Genomic DNA, 20,852 nt, shown 5'->3' on the forward strand with positions numbered 1-20,852 from the left:
AGTATTCGGAAAAATGTGAAATAATTACCACAGATAGTGCTTTTTATGCAGATTCCAATGCTGTATAATTTTTATTGGGGAAGTGTATACTTCCCGAGATATGGGCCTCTGAAGTTCCGAAAAATCCCTTGTTAAAGAGAAAAAATTTAATTTAAAAGAAAATTTTAATTTTGTTCCCGTTCCCGAGATTGGCTCCTGTCCGAAGGCCGGTTTTTAAAAGAAACTTACGATTTTTGAAAAAAAAAATTGCAACCTGTCGGTAATGGAAATTTGTTCCGAAAAATGGCATAAGAGAATGTAGTGGCTGGACTCAGAAAGTTTTGAAATTTTGTCAACAGGTAGGTCTTGGAATGCTGATTACACCAATATATATATCATTCATGGGAATTCCGTATTTCCCGAGATATAGGCTTCGAAAGTTCCGAAAAAAAACCATATGATTTTTGACAAAAAAATAATGTTGAAAAAATTATGATCGCGTTAGCCCTGTTTAGCATCTGTCCATAGGAGAAAGTCTTAAATCCCGGCCGAAGGTAGGCTATTTTCGACAAAAATTTAATTTTTGAAAACTTTTTGTGGAAATAGTTTCAAATCCAGCCACTACAGTCAACTTGCTCCCATGTTTATAGAGAGTGTGGCTTAGAAAATGGGCCAACTTAAATTTAAAATTTAGACCGCGCTAGTTTAGCATTGCCGTGTAAGAAAACATACATATATTTTTTCGGTTCTTAATATTAAAACTCCAATAAAACATATATATTTTCAAATATCAAGGCTTTGTTTAGTCAAATTCTTTCAACTAAATTTTTGAATTAATGTTAAACACTTTGTCTTAAACTTGTAATACACACTTGTTAAGTTTATTGCTTCTTAAAACAATTAAAGAAAATGCATGTTATGTTTAATAAATGTTTATATACCTATTTAGTGGCAGCAAAAAACAATCTCTTTATGTTTTTTTAGTCTAATAATAAAACACATTCAACTAAAAATACCAATTCAACTGAAAAAAAACTCGAAATAATGACCGGCAAATATGAACCAATCGAATGATGATGAGGACTGCTTGGCTGGCTGGCTGATGATGAGTAACAAAACCAATTCACATTGAAAATGGAAACCATGGCAACACAAAAAACATAAATTGTAAAATACCTATTTTCTATTGTTGCTAATAACGTTCGTATTTGCTGCAATGTGCTGGCTGGTGCTTCTTCCATTGCCAAACTTTCGAAAATTGCCTTTGATTAGTTTCTTTAGTCTATTTTTTTTTAATTAAATTCCAAACAAATAATACGATTTGTTATATATATTGTGGTAATATCGGAACAAACCCGCCAGTCAGTTCAATCATAATCTTTTCTTGTGAAAAAGAAACTGTTGATATAACAATTCACAATATTAACTGAAACTGAAAATTTTATTCACTTTGGCCAGCAGCGCCACCACCAAAAATGCGATAAATAAACGGCAACGGAAAAGCAACAGACAAACAGAGGCACACCAAACACCACCACCAAAATGTTTGTTGTTATTGGTATGATGTGGTGAGAGGAACTTGTTTTACAAGTTTGACATCTTTTTTGAATTGTGGTATGTTGTTTTTTTATTATTATTTTATTTTCTTGCCTTGGCTCAATCGCCCCCCAAAATATTTATCAAACTATTAAAAAGAGGTTGGTATGTGATACATTTAAATGTTGAAAAATTTCGTTTATACCACCTACAATCAGAGGAGAGAATTACTTACTAAACATGCAATGTTCCTTCATGGAGCAAAATAGTTTTCCATTGTAGCAAGTGCATTCTTATCAACCTTTTTTTTATTAAAAAAACTAATCTACACATCTTTTCTGTAAACAAAAAAAAAAAAAAAAAAAAAAAAAAAAAAAAAAAAAAAACATAATAATAAAGTAAAGTAAACGCTCATTAATCATGTTATTGGTAGCCTTTTGCTATAATTAATTTATTTCATTGATTAATATGGTTTTAAGAGTCCTAATGTAAACCTATCCTAACATTTACCTTGCCTCTTCATGTTTGTCAAAGTAAAAGTATGTCTCTCGTCAACGCCGTTAATATTGTGAAAAGTTAAACGGCCTAGCCACACATCAAGTTCACCTTCAGCCCAATCATGAATATTCTTGCGGAATACAACTCTCGCGGAATAGATTTTTCTCGAGAGAACATTCCTCCTATCATGAATAATGTGAGAAAAATAATCATTGAATTTGGCAGCACTGAAGGGTCTTTTTCATACCTTGTGTGCCCTAATTGTTGTGAAAACAAAAAAATTAAGTTTTTGTGTTTTTAGACAAAAATCAACCAATTTAATGAAATAAATTACACTTTTATACATCAAAGACATTCAGAAGATGTTACTAATTATGAAAAACATCAGATGTGATTGGAAATTTCTAAGAAGACAGTGCAATTGACTCCATTGTGCTATGGAACTGCCACTATCATGAATGTAGAAACGAGTGTTTTTAATTAAATAATGGCAAAAATTGAAAAAATACGAATTCTGAAATAAAAATAATTGAAAATATGCTTTTATCCAGTGTTTTTTTTTCAATAATTGTTGTGCAACAATTTTGTATGTCCAAAATTCTCTCATCCCATTGTTGATCGGTACAAAAAGTGGAAAGTGACTGAGTTTGCAAAGTGATGTTATTTTGTAAAATTTGTTCAATTTTTAATAAATTTCCAACCACAAGTAAAAGATTTTAGTATAAAATCCCATCAAAAGTGTTTATTTTGCATGTTTTTACAAAGTTTGTGGGAAATACTAAGATTTTTTGTAAAAAGGGAGATATTTTTTGGAGGAAAACACATGTTTGAGAGCGTTTTCATGATACCTACTTTTTCTCCATCGGAATTTTTTTCCATGCGGATTTTTTGTTCCGCACGGAATTTTCATTCATGATTGGGCTGAATGTAAACGCTCATTAACAATGTTATTTTTGCAGCCTTTTGCTATAATTAATTTATTTCATTGATTACACTGTGCAACACTGAAAATGCAAACAACTTCTAGTATGGATTTTTTGAAAGTACATATTTAGACTACAAAAACCCTAGTTGGGTTTTGTCTTGTCAGATCCAGTTCGGATTTTATGGCCTCATCTAAACTGGGCTAAATCTACACTTTTTTGCATTTATCAGGCCTTTATCTCAGAAACGAATAGGAATTTGGCCTTGCAGTCTTTAGCAATATTGTAGCCCTAAACTAGTAGAACTTATCTTTTGAAGAAAGCACATAAGGAAAACTCCATGTAGGGCATCAAAATCTATAAAATATAGAAAATTTTACATAATTGCTGAAATTCTGCTCAGTATCGGCTAAACTATTGGGAGTTGAACCAAGTAACCTTTTGCAAAAATCTTCCAAATAAAGTTCTCAACAATTCTTTAGAACATTCTGAAACTCTAAAATGCTTACTTCATGTTGTTTCAGCGGTATTTTGCATCATATCTTTTACAACACGTATTTCAAACACAGTTCACACCAACAGTTTATTCTCGCATTTCGGATTTCACTACATTATTGACATGTTTATTAAATCGTCGTTGAAAAATGTACTGAAAACAGCGGGATAGAGGCATTTTACAACAATGACATGTTCTAAAGAGTTGTGTATTACATTCCAGGGAATATTTTTCCAAAAGAAAATATTCAGAAAAAATTAACGATTTTGGAGATACGGTGCGTGTTTACGCCGGATTTCCCCAACTGGCAACCCTATTTCTATTTTTCAGTATTCCGAAATATTTCTATTCGGCATCCCTAATTGTACCTTGTATGCTCTCATTCTCTCTCTGAATTTCCTTACTAAACATACATTGTAATATTCTTCATAATAAACACTTGTTAACTGAGCATCAACCAGTACTGTTGTCCTTGGTAAGCGGTCGTTCCTGTTTCACACATTCAATAAAGAAGAACCATTATTGTTCTTATTTCAAAATTCTAAACATTGCATTTTCTTTCCTTTTTTCCATTTCCATATTTCCTTGTGGATGAATCTTGAGGAAAATATTTCCATTACTGAAATATTTTCGAGGCTTACAGCAGAAACCCAACCGCCCTTCATTCTAGTGAGAACACCCACAATTGGCGTTTTCATTTTGGTCCTAATCGAACCGGATTCGAGTTTTTGTTGCTGAGATTTCATCAAGTTCATCCATACTTTCATCTCCATTCTTTTCCATCTTCAATTTCATCGATAAAAAGGTAAGTTTGTGCTTTGTATATTCGATTCCCTAAAGTGAAACAATAGTGCATACAAGAGGTGATATTCAAGTCCAAAGTTCAAGTGCGTTTTGCCGTCGGCAATTTGATTTTTCTATTTTATTTCGCGCACAGTGTTCCGAATTCTCTTTCCAATTTTCTCCAAAAAGTTCAATTTATTCCATGCAATTAAATTCGAACATTTAATTATTCTTTCAATACCCAATTAATTTGTTCATTTTAATTGGTTCGAAGATTATTATTTTTTCCCATTGAAATAATAATTTTCTTGCATTTCATTTTTATATTTCCTCGCATCCAAATACAATTTAAATATTCAATTGGTTTTTTTGACTCGTGACAGTGTGCTGTCTGCATTACATTTCTTCTTTCCACTTTGTCGCGAGAGCATTTCAATTCAATTTCTATTGATTTGTTGGTGTGTTTATTCAACAAGCGGTCAGTCATTAGTAATGACTCATTACCACATTAGTTGTTGTTGTTAGAGACCCAACCAGCATTGCAGTCTCCTTACCAGCAGCACTGCTTTTCATATAAACACCCACACGCACATTACTTCTATTCTTTCTCCTTCATTACTGTTGAGTAAGTTCACTCAGTCAACAAGTAGTGATCTATCCAACTATTCCTGGTTTAACTCAACAGAGATAAAACTGTTCCCAGTACACCCTACACCAAGCCCGTTTATATGGTCGGTCTGCAACTTGTGTGTGACACATAATATTTTTATATATTATCGTGTATATAGAGGTGAGGTGTTTAGCTACCTCTTTCTTGCCGACATATAGTTATCCATATTGCCGCTGGAGGGCGCTTTTTATATACGAAGATATCTGGAAAATATTATTGTTTTCATATTTTTTCCAACTCTTTCGTGGTTTTCGAAATTATTTCAGGTTCTTTGGAGTTATTATCCAATTCGACAACTCACCGTTACGCTTATCTCCATTTTCCGCCGATAGGTGGCGCTCCAAAAATAACAAAATACCTCCAAAGAACGCATTTTCCATTATCTTTTCAATTTCTCGGGAATTTTGCTAATTCTTTCGAAAGTTCTACCCAACTGTCAACTAGATATGTTTTTCCGGAGACGTAGTGTCGCATACCGCCGCTAGAGGTCGCCTTAAACTTTATTAAAATAAGCGAAAAATCTTTATTTTTAATTATTTTCTAAACTTTTGGAGATTTTCCCTACTCTATTCAGCATTTCCATTTATCCTCATTGTTCTTGATCTCTAGTGCTCCATTCTTCCGCTAGGTGGCGCTATATAAATACCTTAATAACCTAAAAACTTTAATTTTTCAAACGTTTTGTGATCGTTTCCTGCTTTTGTCGAAACAATTATATATTTCCAATAACTTCCGACTGCTGCATACTTTATAAAGAAAATAGTTAACAGCGTAAGGTGTTCCATTATTGAACGAATTTCTTCCGGTTCTTCGATACTTTGCGGATTCTCTTATTTCATACTTTTGATTCCTGTTTCGAAGCTTCCATCATAATATACAATCCTTTTCCTAATATTTTCCTCCTCCCAACATTTTCGTGAACAATCGCAAAATGGCCTATCCTAAATTCATAGGTTCCATTAGCCGGCTTGTACAGTTAAATTCCTGTCTGGATAGTGGCATTTTTCCACTCTCTTCTCCTCAGCTCGTGAGAATTCACATCAGCGAGCTGGAATCCACGTGGTCTGATATAAGATCCGCATTTGATGAATGCTTTCAACAGCAAATAAATACAAGATCTGATAATCCTCCGAAGTTAGATCGACTTCACGAGAAATTCCACAACGCGTCGATCACGTATACTGCATGCTTAGCGAGATTAGAACAAGTTATGCTCCATTTTAAGAATTCAGGCGTATCTCCAAGTTTAAACGCTGCAAATATTCCGACTCCTGCTCAAAGCAAATGTTCTGATCCAAAATGTCGGCTATGTTCCTCAGCTTCCCACACAATTCGAAAGTGTCCCACATTTATTTCCTTGAATCCACGACAACGTTCGGCAAAGATTAAACAGTTAAGTCTTTGCTGCAACTGTTTCTCCAAAACCCATCGTGTGAGAAATTGTCCATCCAAAAATACATGTGTCCATTGTCAAAAGCGACATCATGTTATGCTCCACGATGGTTCCGGTAACACTCTTTCACCGACTCAGTCACCTACCACAACTCCCAAACTTGATTTGAATGTCAACTCTACTCCATGTTCTTCCATACAGTCCACTTGTTCCACTGAAGGCATTCAAACTTGTTCTCCAAATTCCAAATGTGGTCTGTTAGGTGCTGATTTAGTGAATAATTTTCCTTGTGGTGTTACTTTTCCAGTTCATGCACTTATTGATTCCTATCCAAATGAGCCCTCCAATTCCGAGAGGCCTACTGATACTCCCATTCTTCCATTACATGATGAGTTTCCTTCCAGTGTCACTCATTCAGTCGTTCGACTTCATGATTCCGATCCAGAGAAGCCCTCCATTTCCTTCCCGGATGAATTTCCTTCCCGTGTTACTCATCAAGTTCGTGTATACCATGCTTCAAATCCAAAGAAGTCCTCCACTTCCGAGAGGCTTCTTCGTGCATACATTATTCCGTTCCAGAACATGATTTTTTCTTGTGCGATGGAGTGTGATAAAACCATTTCAAAATACATTGGTTCACAAGACGAAATTCCATTCCATAGGTATTCTAAATCCGATCCAATAGTCATCTATTCCGAAGATAAGTTTCATATTCCGCACTATAAGGAATATGATAAAGTAATTCCAAAGTTTACTCGATTGACCGAGACATTTCCAACTATGCCTCTCTGTTCTAAGAAAGATTACTCCTTAATGAATGTCGCCACAAATGCTAATATTTCATTAAATAGATTCCAACTAACTCCAAAGGTGAATTTGATTACTTTCGGCAATAAGACTTCAAAGTTGAGTCTATGGCGGGTTTCAAAGTTGCCAAACTATCCTCCAAAATTGAGATTTATCCGAAGCAACTTCGTTATCCATATACCCAACATTCGTGACTCTAATCATACTCCATCCCAGATAAATCAATTTAGCAACCACCCAGGTGACGCAATTCCTGAATTCCAGTTACAAACCGGCACATTACTTGTCGTTTGTAACCCGTACTGCTCTGTTCGCATTTTCCATGGTCTAGCTGATAATGTTCCATTCATAATTCCGTATGCAAGCAAAGCCCTGCGTGGTGTACTTTGTAGTACACATTCGGACTAAGCTGCAATCCGATTCGTACCTTTTACTATAAGTGTGTTACCATCAGCTAAATATTCAATCCGAGTACATCGTCTGATTCCAGATGCGGTCAAACTTCGTAGTCATAGCAATTATTCTACATACACTGATGTACAGTCTTTCGGATTCTTCCCCGTTCCAAGAATCTCATCTTTTATTCCGTTCCACCTGCGAATAGCCACATGTACGTCCGCATACGCTCACCTGGGTTCCTCCAAAATAAGTGTTGCTCCAGTGGAAACACTGTCCATTCCAAACGTTATCCATGCATTAATTCCATCCGGATGCGAATTCCATAATTTCCTTTTGTTGTACTACTTCCAAAGTACAAATATAGCATGTTTGCGTCTTCACCACGGATTTTCTATTCCTTTGTACACCTTCCGTGGTACCAATTCGAAGTTATACCTCAAGCAAACATGTTCCGTATTTTTATACTATCTACAAAGAACAAATCAAAGTTTGCATTTCCAAAGAGGTTTTTCTATATTGTTGTATTCATTCCATAGTACAAGTTCCATATCATATTCTAAGTTCTCATTTATTCGTTCACTTCGAAAGAACTATTGTATTTTCCTACCAGCAAAGCACAAACTTCCTTTTCAGATTCCTGCAAATGCCATATTCCGAAGGGGAGCTGCCAATCGATGTTACAATGGATCCGATCCTCTTATCCTGAGATCACCATGGCAGAAAATTCTTACTTTAAATTCTTTAATTTTAAGTTCAAAATTGTAATAATTCATTATTCATTTAATAATTCTTTCATTTTTTTAATACACATTAAAAGCAATGAGAGAGTACACGGTACAGTCAAGGCATGTTTTATTGCAGTGATACTGCAAGGGGCCCGGGATGTTTACGCCGGATTTCCCCAACTGGCAACCCTATTTCTATTTTTCAGTATTCCGAAATATTTCTATTCGGCATCCCTAATTGTACCTTGTATGCTCTCATTCTCTCTCTGAATTTCCTTACTAAACATACATTGTAATATTCTTCATAATAAACACTTGTTAACTGAGCATCAACCAGTACTGTTGTCCTTGGTAAGCGGTCGTTCCTGTTTCACACATTCAATAAAGAAGAACCATTATTGTTCTTATTTCAAAATTCTAAACATTGCATTTTCTTTCCTTTTTTCCATTTCCATATTTCCTTGTGGATGAATCTTGAGGAAAATATTTCCATTACTGAAATAGTGCGTAATGTATAAAAATTGTGGTATTTTTGCATATATTTTGAAATTTTAGGCAATTAATGTAGTTTTTCGAGTTCATTATTTCTCCAAATATTGTATCCTTGTCCTTATCTACAAATTTGCTTCAGAGGTCAGAAGAAGATTCGCATTGGTTTCAGAGATATAACCCCGAATTTCTTTAAAAACTCAATATTTATTTATTTATTTATCAACCATGTTTAGATTGGGCCATAAAATCCGAGCTGGATCTAACAGAACAAAACCCAACTAGGGTTTCTTGTCGTTTGGGTCTGTACTTTCAAAAAATCCACAGTTCGAATTGTTTGCACAAGATCACCTTAAAAATGTTGCACAGTGTTAATATGGTCTTAAGAGTCCTAATGTAAACCTATCCTAATATTTACCTTGCCCCTTCATGTTTGTCAAAGTAAAATCATGTCTCTCGTCAACGCCGTTAATATTGTGAAAAATGAAACGGCCTAGCCACACATCAAGTTCACCACATGTAATATAGATTTCTTGCACCATTTCAATCAAAATAAATTCTTTTGGAAGAATTATTTATATTCGCTAGAATAAACGAAATTGAAAGCTTGTTAAATATAAGCATACCATAGATTTCATAAATAAATTACAACCATTAGAAGTCGGCTTTATTGCAGACTTAAAGTTACACTCAATACCCAAACACACCAAGCAAACACTGTCTCATTTGTTTGTACCAGTTCTCATGCTTCTGATCAAAATATATATAAGCAGGAATATTTGAAAAATAATTTTTCGTACTTAGCCCACTTAGCGCCGAATTTTTTTTTTTGAGGGAAAACTTAAAATTGCCTGTGAAAATTATATTTTTGAGACTTTTTAAGCATTTTTTAATAAATAACTTTTTTCTCTAACACGTATAGTTTTCCTGCAATCGGGCCTTCTTTTAAAAGTGCCAAAAACTTTGGAGGGTAATATAGGTGTATCCTTATATACCAATCCGTTGGTTTTTTATTGAGAAAATAAAATGAAGTAAACGCTCATTAATCATGTTATTTGTAGCCTTTTGCTATAATGAATTTATTTCATTGATTAATATGGATTTAAGAGTTCCGATTAATTATGGTTTTAAGAGTTCATGTTTGTCAAAGTAAAATTATGTCTCTCGTTCATGATACAATTAAAAAGGTAGATGCCTCAGCCCAGCTGATCGAATCTAAAACGTCAAAAAACTAGGCATTCTAAATGAAAAATCAAAACAAAAAACCATATGATTCGGTAAGTAAGAGATATCATGTGTTCACTTTATAGACAAACACAAGCGATAAAAAGAGACAACAAGAGATCATTTGGCAAAAATTTTGACATTTTACATTACAAAAAAAGTTACTTCGTTGTTTCTACCTTTTTAATTGTACCCATGGTACAATTAGAAATGTATATGCCTCAGCCCAGCTGATCGAATCTAAAACGTCAAAAAACTATGAATTCGCCATGAAAAATCAAAACAAAAAACCATATGATTCGGTAAGTAAGAGATAGCATGTCTACACTTTATAGACAAACACAAGTGATAAAAAGAGACAGCAAGAGACCATTTGGCGAAAATTTTGACAGTTTACATTACAAAATAAGTTGCTTTTTTGTAGCAATTCGCCGATGCATCTACCTTTCTTATTGTACCATGATTGTACCATGCTCTCGTCAACGCCGTTAATATTGTGAAAAGTAAAACGGCCTAGCCACACATCAAGTTCGCCTCATATAATAGACTTCTTGCACCATTTCAATCAAAATAAATTCTTTTTGAAGAATTGATAGCTTGTAATTCATTGAATTAATGTTGATTGAATGTTAAATATATGCATACCAAAGATTTCGTAAACAAATTACCTACAACAATTAGAAGAAATCGGCATTATTGCAGACTTACAAGTTACGCTCAATACCCAAACACAGCAAGCAAATACTGTCTCATTTGTTTGTAGCAGTTCTCATGCTTCGGATCAATATACATATTAGCACGGATATTTGAAAAATATTTTTTCATACTTAAAATCGCATGTTATTTGGTTTCATTAGGTAGATGAGGTTATTCACTACGTCGAAATTGTAGTTTCCCGAGTATACTGTTGTTGTTCGTTCGTTTTCCTGCTTAATAGGCGATTTAGATATGACTTCATTAGTCGGATTTAGTGCATTACCAGGTTTTATCCGGCATAAATCCTCGTATACAACTCAAAAATGTCAAATGTAAAATTGCAAGCTGAGACACGAAACAAGGTAGATGCATCGGTGAATTGCTATTACAAAAATAATTTAAAATGTCAAAATTTGTAAACGATACGGAAAAAATAAATTTGATTTGATACCTACCAAGACAAATATTTGCAATGTTTAAACGATAAAATAATTCTTTATTTGCTCATTAGTTAGCATTAGTAGCATAATAAACTAACATTTTCAATATTAAACAATAAATTTGTAATTTGCCGTATGTTTTTTGAGACTAGTTCAATTTATCATCTACCTTGGTAATTGTGCTATGAACAAAAATCAGCGTGGGGTTGGGAAAGTAATAATAAATGGCTTATTGAAGATGAAGATGTAATAAAGAAAGGAGGATGTTTTATTTGGTGATGGTAGAAAACTGCCAGAGAAATGGTTACGTTTATGGGTCGTGCCGTCCCAGCCAATTCAAATTTTTGATGATGTTGTTTATGATTGTTGGTTCCATGTTTTAGTAGAAGGTTAAGCTTGGAGGAAAGCATACTCCTGTTAATCTATATCGCTTTCGAGTTATCCTCGGGCAGCGACATAAAATATGCTCAATAGTCTCCGTTTCCTCCTCGTCTTCACAGAGCCTGCAATAGTCCACGCCATCATCCTGCCATTTGCCGATAAAAGCTCGGATGTTGCAATGACCGGTAATGACTCCCGTCAATACCCTGATTTCTGACTTGTTCAAATTTAAGAGTGAAGTTGTTCTGTTTGTTGATAGAGTCGGCCAAATGGCCCTTGACACGTTGCACCTTGGTTCATTATGCCATAGTTCCTTGGCTCGTTCTTCAAAGAACGTCTCCACTCTCCGAAAAAGGTGACATATGGGTGGTTTGATTGAATCAGTGATTGCTAGACTTGTTGATTGAGATCCATACCTTGCCAGTTCATCTGCCTTCTCATTTCCCACAATGTCACAGTGTCCCCCCGGTACCCAGCAGAGTCGGACAGCGTTTGTGAGGTTCGCCAAAGCAGTTCTACACTCAAGAACGTCCTCAGACTTGATATTGGAGGATTTGATGGCTTTAAGAGCTGGCTGACTATCAACGAAGATAGTCACCGGTTCAAAGATTTCTGCATTCAGACTTTTTATCAACTCTGCGGCCATTTTGATCGCGAAGATTTCTGCTTGGAAAACACTACAGTCGCTGTTCAACCTATATGAGTATTCGAGACAAAGCTTTTCGCAGTAGACGCCAGCTCCGGTACCTTCTTCCATCTTGGAACCGTCTGTGTAGAAAGCCAGACCGTCCAGAGGAGGGTTACTACGGATCCAGTCATCTCTACTAGGGATAACGACCTCAAAATCTTCAAATCTTTGGATTGGTGATAAGTAGTCGCTGAATTTCCCCTGTAGATTTAAGCTAAGGTTTGGCCCTAGTTCCAGTCCTAGGAATGTGGCTTTTTCGATGGGATGTAAGTAGAGATCTACTGGAGTTAGTTGAGTAGGTTTGACAGGGCAGTTGAAAAGATGCAGTGCGGACCTGTGTCGCATGCTGGGCAGATGTTTTGCACGGTGTCATCAATCCTTGCCATATAGGAATTCATACGGCTGCACCATTCCGAGCCTAGTTCGAGTCAAAACTACTCAGGTTTGTTGTTGTTTTAATAGTGTTTGTAGTATTTCTAAGTCCATTCATCTGCTTAATCTGTGTCTATCGCCAGTTCTAGGAATGTGGGTGATTCGATGGGATGTGTAACCACAGATCTACTGGAGTTAGTGTCGTGAGCGAGCCTGTGCCGCATGCTGGGAGGATGTTTGCACAGTCTCATCAATCCTTGTTGAATAGGAATTTAGACGTCTGCATCTAGCATACCTAGCGTAGTTGAGCAAAAACTACTCTGGTTTGTTGTGGCAACTGACGCTCCTCAGTTGCGATAGGTGGGGGGATGTTCTCCGAGGACCGCATTCATACGATATTTGTTTATGGCATCTGCGACTGCATCCGTGTGAAAGCTATTTGTTGAAATAGGGGTTCTCTCTTGTAACTGGACCTCTCTTTCTAGATCATGAATATCCCTCCTGACATGCCTAAGTGTGTTAGGATGGCTCTCACGGTAACATCCGAGCAAGAACTGCAACGAAATCTTGCTATTGTGTTGCTGGAGGAATCTTTGTCACCTCATCTAGATGGTCAACTGAATATCTTTCAATCGCGTTGCACTTATATTAGCGGACCGTACTGATGCCGCATAGCTTACGAAAGACCGACCTATCGCGTTATATGCGGTCAACAGGGTTTCTTTATCTGCACCCCAACTTGTCGCAGATAGCTGTGGCGCGTGCGCACGACGTGAATGTAGTGTCGAATGTGACCCCTAAAATTTTAGGGCAGTTTGTGGTCGAAATTCTGCTACCGTCGACCACGACATTCAACTCACGTCCAAACTGCGCTGTCCATGTGGTGAACAGAGTGGCTGTAGATTTTGTGGCGGAAATCTGCATATTCCTCGAATGGAAAAAGGTGGTAAGATCGGTTAAATAGTTGTTCAGTCTCTCACAGATGTCATCAGGATAGGTACCCGACGCCAGGATCGTGCAATCATCCGCATACGTCACGATCTCAATGCCGTCTGGAGGGGGTGGAATACAGGAGAGGTAGAGGTTAAACAGTTCCGGAGATATCACCCCACCTTGGGGAACTCCCTGTTTCACTCTACGGGGTTTGGACTTCTTATTCCTGAATTCCACGTACGACTGGCGTCCACACATATAGTTGACTATCCAACGTTTTTAGCTTGGCCGGAGGGTTGTCTGCTCAATGTCCTCAAACAGCGTGGAGTGCCTGACTGTATCAAAGGCTTTTGATAAGTCAAGCGCCACAATCACTGTTCTATCGCACGGCCGTCTCTGGTTGAGTCCTTTACAGATATATGTGGTAATGGCGTGCAGCGCTGTTGTCGTGCTGTGCTGCTTACGGAATCCATGCTGATGATCGGCAACTTGATAGCTATTTCTGATACTGGGGAGGAGCAAGGCCTCAAGTGTCTTTGCTACGGGCGCACCTCTTCGGGTCAGTCAACGTAACGTCGCCAAACGTGACTGAGGTCCTATCTTCCATTCTTCCAGGGTTCGAGAGCGACTTAACCGTTGCCCACATTTCACCTATACCGGCTCCAATGTTGCAACTCATCAGATGATTTAACCACTTGTTCCGCTTATGTTCGCCAACCAGCTTGTTAACTTCCAGTGTTAGCTCCCTGACTCTGGGGTCGTCGGGGCTGGGTCGACAAAGCTCGTCACGAGCATTTGCTAATCTCGCCGCCTCTGCTGGGATGTTTGGTCTCACTTCGGGTATTCGACCAGCAGGTATATGGCGAGAGGCTGCAGCAGTGATGGTGCCTCGGAACGCCCATTCCGCTATCCGAACATCAGGTGAAGTGGTGATTAGTGGACTCTCTGAAACTCGCCCAATCGGCTTTCCCATGATTGACGAAAGTGCGGCGTTCAGAGGTGATGAAATCGGGCGGTCTGCTGATGGAGACACTTATGGCGAGATGATCTGACCCAAGAGAAATCACGGGTTGCCAGGTGATGACGACATTTGTCAGACCAGGTAATACGAAGGTTACGTCTGGCGAACTGTGACACTCTCCGCTAATTCTAATTTGGAAAAGTGAGGTGTGGGAATGTTCGTAAATAAAAAATGTCAATACCTGGTACCCGTATTCATGGGCCTGGATATCCAACAAGTATCAGAAAAAAACACAATTATTTAACATATAGTTATAACAAGTGGCCTTATTGTGATTTATAAGCCGAACCACCCGAGTCTCATTCGGCCAATGACTGTCACCTCTACCCATTTCCAATAAATGTATAGCTGCTACCACTACAACTCATAATTGATGTGTTGACAGACCGCTTAATATTTACAAATTTGTTACCACTGTGACATCCTCTAAATAGAAATGTCATCTGTTATGTTTTGTGTTAGTATAAATGTTGTTTTACTTCAGATAATGTTTTTGTTTCCCTAAATTGATGTGTTGTCTGGTTACTTAATATTTATGATAATCGTGTGAAAGTAGCCTAATGCAACACTGTGTAATCCTACAGTTGATATCGTCATCCAAATTTTCATTTCTATCACACTGTTGTTGAGAATAATTGTAGATTGTGTACCTTGTATTTTGTTTGGTATGCCGTTTTACGTCGTCGATTCATATGTGAAAAGTTATCGTTTCCGCATTTCTTCTAGTAGTGTCCACCACTCTTAGTGATGATATGAAAAACATGCGCCTTTCTAACTTGAACTTTAAACTATGTCGTCGTTGTTTTTTCTATATTTTTGTAATGTTTTTTTTTGCAACGTTTTTGTTTGTTTTGTATTACTTTATGCCTGCCTCTCTTCTGGATAGAGGAGCTTGGCTGACAGCTATTTTATATAGCGGCTGTTGCTGATTTCGCTCAGTTGCTCACTGTTCCATTCAGACATGCTCAACGATGACGGTTATTGTTGTGACCAATATTATTATTATTTGCCTTAACATTGTTCAATAAACAACCAGGAACCTGCTTTAGCTAATACCACCTACTTAAACATAATTTGTTGAGCATCAATGGCTGGCCAGAACTCCCTCTATCGCATTTTCTCTCTCTCACACACAGTGTACACAGTGTATGACATACACTGTATGTATATTTCATTGAACTTCTTAAGAGTTGTTTTTGTTGTTATTTCTGTGGTTTATATGTTTTCATTTCCAGAGACTTTCATTTACTGCTGGGCTGCAGCTATTACCATGGTCACCCAGGAGTATCATTACAAATTGTGTGGTATGGTGGAATTTTGTTTGCAGGTTATCTCTCTTTACGCCCTCTGTTTTTCGCAAATAAAATCAATAACTGGGGTTAACAAATTGTACTGAACGCGCTCTGACTTACTACACCAAGAGGGTGGCGGAGGGAACGTATTGACAATAATGCAATACATTTTGCTGGGGTAAAGTAATGTTTCAAATTGAGAGAAACAGAAGCCTTTGGGTACTGAAGGCCTAGAATTTTCAACAGTGAAAATAATTATGAAGACTTTTTTCATGGTTATTATATTTTTCTCCTCTTTGCGCCCGCCGACTCTTCTCTGTTTCAATAAACAACAATTAACACATTTGTTTAACAACATATTCCACTTATATTTGTCCCATACATTTTACAATTGCATTTTGCTCTTAGGGTGGTTGGTCACTATAACTAATTGGCTGGGACAGTAGTGACACTTTATTAGCAAAATTCGTCTTGACAATACCAATATAGGTATTATATCTGTTATCTTTTTGGTGGTGGAAGCCATTTACAATTCATTTGATATGAAATTTGCACGTATATTTTTAAGGTATTTTTATAAGTGTTTTAGTTTCGTCATCCCTCCTCATCAATAATTTTGTTGTAGGTTTTCTCCACTTCATCTCCACTTTTTTGTAGGATGAATTTACTTGACATTTTTAAGGAATAAATTCAACATTCTTCTTCCACTTTGCACTACAAGTCGTCGTTTTGTTGGATAGTCTGGGAGCTTCTGTCAGGTTTTGTGTCAAATTAGAGCGCGTTAAATTCATGCTCAAGTTTTTTTTTTGAGTAGCTTTGACAATTAAGGTTAAATAATCTCTCTTTTGTTTATCTATTGAGAAGAGCAATTACTGTGATGCTAATGTAGATGTTTTTGTTCAAATAAATGTCACCAACATAAAAACGCACAAAAGGCTCAAATATCGTTTAGGGACATCTCTCGAATTACCACAGGTAGTCCTTGTTAGCCAGATCACAACGATATATGGTTTTACGGGGGGAATTCTATACCCTCCCATAGATGGGGCTTGACTTTTTTGGGAATGTTTTACGTTGTTTAGGGATCCGTTTGAAATTTTTATTCTAGGTTAGTCCATGTTATTCTGATTACAACGATTTCCGGTAGAAGTCCTCATAGGAACAAATGTCGGCATAAGATGAATGTAGTTTTTTTTTAATAGCTTTGACAATTAAGGTTAAATAATCTCTCTCCTGTTTATCTATTGAGAATAGCAATTACTGTGATGCTAATGTAGATGTTTTTGTTCAAATAAATTTCATCAACATAAAAACGCACAAAAGGCTCAAATGTCGTTTAGGGACATCTCTCGAATTGGGTTGAAATTTTTACCACAGGTAGTCCTTGTTATCCAGATCACAACGATATATAGTTTTACGAGGGGAAGTCTATACCCTCGGATAGATGGGCCTTGACTTTTTCGGGAATGTTTTACGTTGTTTAGGGATCCCTTTGAAATTTTTATTCTAGGTAGTCCATGTTATTCTGATTACAACTAATTCCGGTAGAAGTCCCCATAGGAAACAAATGTCGGCATAAGATAAATGTAGTGGGTGGACTCAGAAAATTTTGAAATTTTGTTCACAGGTAGATCATGGAATGTAGATTACGCCAATATACAAGGTGGTGCAAAAGTAATCCTCCTATCAGAAAATTCTAAAAATTTTGCGATTGGCCCCTAATGTCAGTTCTGTTTTGACATTTGTGTGGTAAACACATGCGAAATACAAGTTAATAAACAATGTTAAGCTACACTGCTCCAGAACGCGGAATATTGGTGACTACTTATTTGACCAATAATCAATCGGTCGCACGGTGGTCGAAAGCACTGATCTAGCGGCGCAAAATTCATAATTTGCAAACGAATTGAGATGCGTCAGTGAAATTTTGCATAAACTCAGCTTGTACCTGTGGGTAATAATGGGCCAAATATGAACAATATCGGCTAATGTTTTGGTATAGCCCCCATTTAACGGTACCTTCCGATTTTCGGTATTTTGAGCATTTAAGCCACAATTTCGTAGCAAATTAGCTGTAATTTGGTACTTAGGGTTCCTAGTGGTCACAAAATATTTCCACCAAAAGTTATGAACATAGGTCCACGTTTTGATATAGCCCCCATGTAACCGTACCTCCCAATTTAAGCTATTTTGAATATCATGACCACATTTTTAATTCAACTTGGCTGTAATTTTGCATTCCGTGTTCTCACTGCGTATAAAATCTTCTTGCAAAACATTTTCAATACGGATTTATGTTTCGATGTAGCCCCTTTTATGATACCCCCGATTCGCTGAATTTTTACTTGTTACCCCATATTTAATAACATATTTAGCTATAATATGGTATTATAGTGTCTCCGGGGGTAGAACTCCTTCTTGCAAACATTTCTCAAGATAGGTCCATATTTTGATTTAGCTCCCATACAAATGCACAGCTAAATTTGTGCGAATTTCATGCAAAATCCCTTATTTTAAAAGTGCAGTCATCATAAGATTTGCAAATATTTGCAGTCCGAATGTGGGTATTCAGTATCCAGAGAGTCCAATTTCATTCCTAAAAAAATAATCGGACCTAAGTTCGGCTTAGTTTACAAGATGCACTCTATGGAACAAGCGCGCACAACCCTAAAAAAACTAAAAAATTTAATTTTTTGAAAATTTATTGCTATATAACTAAGTACCTCCAGACCCCAAACTAATTTTTATAATTTAAATCACACCCTCTGCTATTAATTAAAAATATATCTTGTACATTTTCATTACGAATTTATTCAACATTTAAACAAATATGAACTTAATTTTTTGAAACAATTTTTTAAAATCTGATGCAACAAAAACTCTTGTATTTGATAGTGAATAACTGAGTGAATATTTACAACAACAAAAATGAAAAAACAAAATTTTTGTCTGCAAAGTGTCTATAATCGATACAATGGAAAATATTTCGCAATTTTATAGTGCGATTTTTTAACTTTCGCGCCGCTAGATCAGTGGTTTCGACCAGTGTGGGTCGGTGACTTTGGCACAACGTGAATTTCGTGAAGATCGCCTGATTTGACCGCCCCAGACTTCTTTTTGTGGGGCTTTTTAAAGTCGCGGATTTATGTCAACAAGCCTCAGACTCTTTCAGCTCTTAAAGACAATATCCGTCAAGAATGTGAGGACCTATCGCCGGATGTTTCGGACAAAGTGATGGAAAATGCCATAAAAAAGGGCTCAAATGACAAACTGTGGCGGCGGCCATTTATCTGACATCATATTCTCGGGATGCACCCATTGATATGAGAGACGTCTCCGTTGTGCCTTCCGGGATGTTTGTGGAACACTTATTTTAGCATAGTGGTATCATTACTCACATTCATTTTCCTCGCACTCCCTCTACATTTCATTTATTACTGCCATTTTTATACCCTCAGCATTTATGCTAACGAGGGTATATACACTTTCATACGGGCAAAATGTGCCTCATCGAAATAATGGTTTTAGACCCCAAGTATGTTTGGACGAAATGTGTTTCAGACAATTTGGAGTCGATTGAGCAATGTCCGTCCGTCTGTCTGTCTGTCTGGCTGGAGCGCACGATAACTCTCGAACGGATGAACCGATTCGGTTCAAATTTTGGCTTTCGTAATATTTTGCCCAAACTTAGTTTAAGTTCGAAGATGAGCTATATCGGTCCACTCCTTCCGGTACCTCCCCCACAAAAGTTCGAAAATGTTCGGAAAATTTGTGCGCACGATAACTCTTGAAGGGAGTAACCGACTTAGATCAGGTTTTAATATGGACTCAATCGGTCCACTCCGTCGGGTACCTCCCACACAAAAATTTGGAAAAATTCAGTTTAGGACCATCTCTCGAAACGCTTTGGTTTTTGCTTTAGCAACTTGTATTCACTGCCCTCCATACGACGGTATAAGTTTCATCAGGGGCAAGTCCACACTTCCTGAGAAAATAGCCTGAAAGTTGCAAAAAACCCCTATGACACCGTGTGAGGAGGTTGGTGGGCAAAATAACTCTCGAACAGGTCTGCCGATTCGGTCCAAAGTTTGGCCTTAGTAATGTTTTGTCCAAACATAGTTCAAGTTCGAAGATAAGCCATATCGGTCCACTCCTTCAGGTACCTCCCCCACATAAGTTCAAAAATGTTCGGAAAAATTGTGCGTACGATAACTCTTGAAGAGAGTGGCCGAATTAGACCATACTTTACACATCCTAATATATCTACCAGATATAGATCAGGTTCAAATATGGACTATATTTGTCCACTCCATCCGGTACCTCCCACACAAAATTTCGGATACATGTTCACTTTAAGACCTGCTTTCGAATCACTTTCATTTTTGTTGAAGCAACTTGCATTCGCTGCCTCAATTGCGATGGTAAAAGCTTTTTTATTTATTTATTTATTTTATTTATTTCGAATGGGTAACCAAGCCTATAAGGCCATCTATGTTACAAAAGCAAAGTTATCCTAAACTACACCTAACTCTGAACTTAATCCTTAAAACTAAATAAAGATATAAAAATATTTAAAACAATTTCTAATTAAACGGGTTTTAAGCATATACTACTCCAAACAAATATAAAAGCATATCATATATTAAATTTAATATCTTATTTTATATTTAAATGAAAAGAAAATATAAACAAGTTTCAGCGACAACTCTAAAACCAGAATTTGGCCTTTAATAAATTAAAACAAGACATATTACATTCAGATATCATGAGATTGGGAATAAGTGTACAATTTAGTTTTAAAAGAAATAAGTGATCCCCCAAGACACTTAAGTGAAGGTGGCAGATTATTAAATGCACGCGAAACTCTGATAAAAAATGACTTCTCCAACACTGGCGTGATTCTTGGCAAAATAATTTGCACATTCCTCTCCGACCTACCGAAGGAAAACAGTTCGAAAACGCACACTGGTGTCTTCAACTTAACTATCTTATACAAATATAAAAGACACCTAATCATAACAAAATTACGAAAACTACAACCGAGAAAGCTCTCGACATAGCTTGAAATATGCTGACGCCAATTAACGGAATAAATGTACCGTGCCAC

At 36.8% G+C, this 20,852-nt stretch overlaps 1 protein-coding gene across 8 annotated transcripts in view; it reads left to right on the forward strand.

Moving 5' to 3' along the window:
* Sin3A (SIN3 transcription regulator family member A) overlaps positions 1 to 20,852 on the forward strand; it is an 84,684-nt gene that overhangs the window by 9,715 nt on the left and 54,117 nt on the right. The gene's annotated exons all lie outside the window — the stretch shown is intronic.

The sequence above is a fragment of the Musca autumnalis genome, unplaced genomic scaffold (genome assembly GCF_047663935.1).
Source record: "Musca autumnalis isolate F117 unplaced genomic scaffold, ASM4766393v1 scaffold_5, whole genome shotgun sequence".
NCBI lineage: Eukaryota > Metazoa > Arthropoda > Insecta > Diptera > Muscidae > Musca > Musca autumnalis.